The sequence below is a fragment of the Ixodes scapularis genome, unplaced genomic scaffold (genome assembly GCF_016920785.2).
Source record: "Ixodes scapularis isolate PalLabHiFi unplaced genomic scaffold, ASM1692078v2 PGA_scaffold2__306_contigs__length_199485367, whole genome shotgun sequence".
Classification (NCBI taxonomy): Eukaryota; Metazoa; Arthropoda; class Arachnida; order Ixodida; family Ixodidae; genus Ixodes; species Ixodes scapularis.
This window is the reverse complement of record NW_024609857.1, coordinates 181,564,571-181,570,691: the sequence shown is the minus strand read 5'-3', so window position 1 is coordinate 181,570,691 and position 6,121 is coordinate 181,564,571. Positions and strand designations below refer to the sequence as shown.

The 6,121-nt window shown below is 50.1% G+C and overlaps 1 pseudogene; it reads left to right on the top strand.

Moving 5' to 3' along the window:
* Nucleotides 1-4,468: 4,468 nt before the first annotated feature.
* LOC115311504 lies at nt 4,469-5,732 on the top strand (annotated as a pseudogene).
* Nucleotides 5,733-6,121: the final 389 nt, after the last annotated feature.

The window sequence follows — 6,121 nt, the reverse complement described above, 5'->3', positions numbered from 1 at the left end:
TTTGTTTTAAATGCTTCAGCATTAGAATGCTTGTTTTGAGGAAAATGCGGCGTTGCCTTTTGTTTGTCAGTGCAGGGGAGAGACGGAGAAGGATGGGGGAGAGGGTGACGCGTGCAATGCTCACATTGGTCCAACGCGTTGACCAGAGTACGCCACAACCTCTTCTCTCTTCCCCGGCGCTGACAAACTGACAGACACCGCCGGGTTTTCGTCTAAACAAGCTTTTTCGTTTTCATCTAACCCACACGCACAGCTGCCGCGGAGCCAGAGAGGAGGCTGCACTACGCAACACCGTTTAGGTAACAAAACCGTAGTTCTGAATGAGGTGGCGTCGTCAGAGAAGCCCAAAGGTCGATACAGCTTGGAAACGAATGCTGCGTCGACTCTCGGCTTCGGGTCAAGTTTGAGCCGAACGTTGACGCAATCGTCGTGTCCAATCTGTATTCTGTGCCCAGCGTTGGACTTCTCTAATGACGCCATCTCATTCAGGATTACGGCTCTTTTATAAAGTAGGTGTTGATATGAAGACCCAGGAACAGCGGCAGCTTCAAAAAACTGAAGAGCTTTAATTCCAACGTGCGTTCGATGCGAAAAAAAGAAATAGTAATAAAAAAAAAGTGAACGAGCTCCACGCTCGCCGTCCACGAGCGCAGGCCCCGATCTTGTGTGGAGGCTTGCCATTGTGCTGCTCAACACTGCTTCGCGGGTACTCGGCCAGTTTGATCGATTTTCAACACAATCCCGACCGCGAAATTAGTCACGCGCTGACCTCCAGGGGATGAAGGCGTTGAACTGGTCGGTCGGTAATCGATCCATTTTGAAGTTTTACCAGACAGGACCGTATGTTACCGTTTGTTCCTCTGTGGTTCTTTAGCACTCTTCCCATTTGCCACAATTGTCTCGGTGCATTACTATCGTGCACGAGAACAACGTCGTCTACACTTAGGGTTGTCGCAGAAGCTGGTTGCATATGGTGCGCAGATCGAAGCTGCAACAAGTATTCGTGCTGCCAGTGTTTCCAAAAGTTGTCCGTTAAGCACCGTCGGTACTTGATCCTCTTAAGTAGGTCTGTTTTTTTGGATTGGTGCTCCGTCTCCGTTTTCGGGTCGGGCAACCACGCCAATCTTTTCCCAAGCAATATATCTCCTGGGGCTATTGGCCTGGGCTCCGTGGCGTCTGTGCTGTCCATTGTCGGTCGGGAGTTGACTATTCCTTCAACCTCGGTCAAAACAGTGGATAATTCTTCACAGGTTAGGCATGCCCTCCCTAGCACTTTCCGTAGGGTGGTCTTTACCGTTCGCACGAGCCTCTCCCACCAGCCTCGCCACCATGGGCACTGGGAACAATGAACTTCCATGTTTACTCGGTTGTTGGCAAGATGAGACGTAAAATCTTCTTCTTGAATCGCTCTAAACAACGCATATAGGTCCTGGTCCTTTGATACCTTCTTGAATGTCGGTGCGTTGTCAGAATAGATCGTTCTTGGCAATCCTCTCCGTGCTGTGAAACATCGAAAAGCCATTAGAAAAGCTTGTGTAGACATTGCAGAAACAAGTTCGAGATGAACGGCGCGAGACACTGCACAAGTGAAAAGTGCAACGTAGGACTTCACACTGCCGGTTGCTTCCTTGACATACAAAAACCTGCAAAATCTATGCCTACAATATCAAAGGGCGCGCCTTGCTTCATTCGGTCAAGGGGAAGTGGAGCTTGTAGCGCAGCGTCACTAGCTGATACCAGATCAGCCTTGTCATCCTCAGCCTTGTCATCGGCACAGCAGCTGCGCCGCTAGGGCATACTGTATATAAGGGCTCACGGTGCGTGCATTAAACGTTGTTGAACTCGCTACTTGCGTGCGTGCCACATGGTGTCAGAAGTGCTTTATCGCCCGAGCGCCGCGGATCAATGAAGCAGCCACCGAGCGACGGAAAGTAGGCGACAGCCACACCACCCGGACGATGGCGTCTCCGCAGCAGGCCATCGTGCTGCCCTGTACAACGCTGCTGCAGCCCCCAAAACCCCTGGACACGTCGGGAGACCTGTGGCGGAACTGGACAACTTGCAAATGTGAGTTTCAACTGTTTTCTACGGCCACCCTGCTCAGCCATCAACCGAAAGAAGTCCAGGCGGCGACCTTATTAATGATAATCGGGGAAGATGCAAAGAAATCGTTCAGTACATTTACGTTCGTAAACCAAGAAAAAAGGCAAGACGTGACGACTATCATTGAGAAGTTTGATAGCTTCTACAAGCCGGCTACAAACCTAACTTACAACGAGTTTGTGTTTGGTACGAGGGACCAGAAAGAAGGGGAACCTTTCAACGAATGGTTGACTGACATTCGTATTTTGGCAAACAACTGCGAGTTAGGGGATATTGAAGAACGTCTACTTAGAAGTAGAATCATTCTGGGCGTTCGGGACAAGATACTTCAGCAAAAGCTCATATCCGACAACCCGTCCTACACCAAAGCGGTGGAAAGATGCAGAGCCTGGGAACAGGGTGAAGAACGATGCAATACAATACAAAGCGGAACAAAGGAACGCGAAAAAGAAGTCAACTTAGTTCAAGAAATCGGATCATCGTGCCAAAAGTGTGGGTTTACGAAGCACAGAACTAAGGTTTGCCTCGCAGCCGGAAAGAAATGCAACAAGTGCGGAAGCCTTAATCACTTCGCTAAAGTTTGCAAGTCAGGGCGGAAAAGGGCCCCCGTACAGCAAGTACACGAGGTTGTGGCTAGCGATGACGAGACATACTTCTTGGAAGCGCTAACTGTCGGTGCTGTATCTCGCGAGGATCTATGGGCGGCTACGGTGACACTAGAAGGCGTTCCCGTTCATTGCAAAATAGATACCGGAGTCAATTGTTGTGTCATCTCCAGGGCCGCACTAGGCCAAGTTACGACGAAGCCAACAGTAAAGTGCGACGTCACCCTAAACACGTTCTTCGGTCATGCAGAAAAGGCACCAGAGAGAATTTGCCTCGATATACGCAATCAGGACAAAAAATGTCACGCTGGGTTTTTGTTGTACGCCAAGAGGTTCCAGTCACCTCGAGTGTCAGTGTAGCAGAACGCCTCGGACTGATTACTCGCGTTGCAGGTGTGAGCACCTCAGAGCTATACGGTGCAGCACGACCTTTTGAAGGAGTTTTTTAAGGGCTCGGCCAGCTGAAGGGTGTGGTCTACGATACGAAGCTACAAGCAGGATCCAAGGGCACCGTCAAGGCAGCAAGACGAATACCTGCGGCTCTCCAGGATAGAGTCAAGGCAGAGTTGGACCGCATGGAAGCAAATCAAGTCGTCACGAAGGTAAGCGAACCAAAAGATTGGTCGAGTCACATGGTGGTCGTCGTAAAGAAAGATAAGGTCAGAATTTGCTTAGACCCATCTGATCTTAACAATAGTCTATTACGCGAACATTATCCCATGCCGACGCTAGAAGTTGTAGCTCCACATCTGCACGGCGCCAAGTTTTTTTCTACATTGGATGCGTCATCGGGCTTTTGGCAAATAAAGTTGTCTGAGACAAGTTCGCACATTTGTACCATGAGCACCCCTTATGGCAGATACAGGTTTCTGCGCATGCCGTTTGGAATTTCCACAGCCCCAGAAGTATTCCAGCGCGCAATGCACGGTGTCCTAGAAGGCCTAAAGAACGTAGCAGTCGTCATAGACGACATTTTAGTTTGGGGAACCACAATACAAGAACATGACGCGAACCTAAAAAACTTACTGGAACGCTGCGAGAGACACGATCTCAAGTTGAACCTAAAAAAGTGTCATTTTCTGCAGGACCAAGCACGGTACCTAGGTCACATTTTGACGACTGAAGGTCTGACCCTAGACCCAGAACGAGTCGAGGACATCCTTGCTGTTTCGGAGCCCAGAGACCGTAAGGAATTACAAATATTTCTTGGCATGACGAACTTTGTCGCCAGATTCATACCAAATATGTCTGCCCTCTCAGCACCATTACGCGAGCTGTTGAAAAAAGATATCGCTTGGGTTTGGACTGAGCGCCAACAAAGCAGTTTTAAAACGCTCAGAGAGTCGCTTATCAAGGCGCCGGTGCTTGCGTATTTTGTGCAAGGTAAACCAGTCACGTTGTCAGTAGACGCAAGCCAAACCGGCGTCGGGGCGGTGATTATTCAGAGCGGACATCCTATCGCCTACTCATCACGCTTCCTCACCGAGACTCAGCAAAAATACGCCCAGATTGAAAAAGAGGCACTCGCTATAGTACACGGATGCAGCAAGTTTAAAGATTATATTTTAGGGCACTCATCTGTGACAGTAGAGTCGGATAATAAGCCACTGGAAGCAATGTTCAGGAAACCCCTCTGTGACTGCCAGCTCCGCCTACAAAAGATGAGGCTAGTGCTTCAGCGATACCCCATTACCGTGCAGTACAAGCCAGGGAAGGAACTTTTTCTAGCGGACGCGTTGTCAAGGTTCCCAACCAAAACTATGCTAAAAGACGAAAGCGACCAGTTTCAAGTCAACATTGTTTCTACCCTATCAGTTTCAGATGCACGGCTCCACGACATCCTCCAGGCGACAGAAAACGACGCGGCTTTCATCCAGCTCCGAGAGTATGCATCAGCATCCTGGCCAGCTGAGAAACGAGACGTCCCGGAGGAACTTCAAACGTACTGGAACTACAGAGACGAGATGCACGTGGAAGATGGTCTTGTCTTCAGGAGTAACAAAGTGGTAATTCCAAAAGCCAAGAGGACGGAGATTTTGAAACTTTTGCAAGCCGCGCACGGGGGTGAAGCAAAAATGAAGATGCGCGCCAGAGAAGTGATGTATAGGCCGTCCATGTCATGCGACATTGAAGCTCTTGCAAAGTCATGTGGGGTCTGCACGAAGCATAAGGCCAGAAACGCAAGATTACTATTACTGAGCCATGAACTACCCAACCTACCATGGCAGCTGGTGGGGCTAGACTTGTTCTACCACAACAACCGGACTTTTTTGATAATTGTTGACTTCTACTCTTTCTTTTTCGAGATCAAGGAACTGCGACAGTCCACGGCATCTTCAGTGGTATCCGCCTGTACAGAAGTCTTCGCTACTCATGAAATACCAGCCAAGTTGTGCAGTGACAATGGGCCCCCCTTCAATAGTTACAACTTCAAGGACTTTGTGAGTAAGTTTCGAGTCATTCACGTCACGTCAAGCCCTCACCACCCTCGCTCCAACGGAATGGCTGAGCGAGCCGTACAAGAGGCAAAGAAACTGCTAACGAGGTGCTCCTTCAATACCCTCGACTTCTGCAGCGCCCTCCTGGAATGGCGCAACAGCCCAAGGGATAACCTGCTCAAGTCACCAGTACAGAGGCTAATGGGTCGTCAGACACGCACACTGCTTCCGGTTCCCGACTGCTGCCTGGAACCAGCCATCGTACCGCCCAAAGAGGTGCACAAACGACTACAAGAGATCCGCAGCAAGCAGCGGACCTTCTACAACAGAACAAAGGCCCTTTTGGAACTACAAGATGGTCAGCAAGTGTCTGCATTTGACACCATTTCACACACGTGGTCTCCGGCAGTCGTCATGAGGCGTGCGGGGCCTCCGCGCTCCTTTGTGATCGAAACTGGTGACGGACGTGTGCTACGCAGAACGAGAGAGCACCTGCGCGTGTTGCCGCCTCGGCAACAGCAACTTGTCACCACTGCGGCTGCTGAATCCACTGGCCGCCAGGTGAGGGAAGAACCCTCAACGGGAGCCCCACCACCACAAGACCCTCCGACCCAGGAGCTCAGGAGGAGCTCAAGACAACGGCGGAGCCCCGTCAGATACCCAAGACTAGAACTTTAAGCGTGATCCTGCAAGCGTACTATTTTCTATTCCTTAATTTTTTGTATATTGTTTTTCTTTTGGTTAATTTTGTTTTGTTTGAAAGAGGGAAGATGTAGCGCAGCGTCACTAGCTGATACCAGATCAGCCTTGTCATCGTCAGACTTGTCATCGGCACAGCAGCTGCGCCGCTAGGGCATACTGTATATAAGGGCTCATGGTGCGTGCAATAAACGTTGTTGAACTCGCTACTTGCGTGCGAGCCACAGAGCTGTTGGGGCAGTGTCAGCCGTCAGGCGGAACCTCTTGCATAAACAT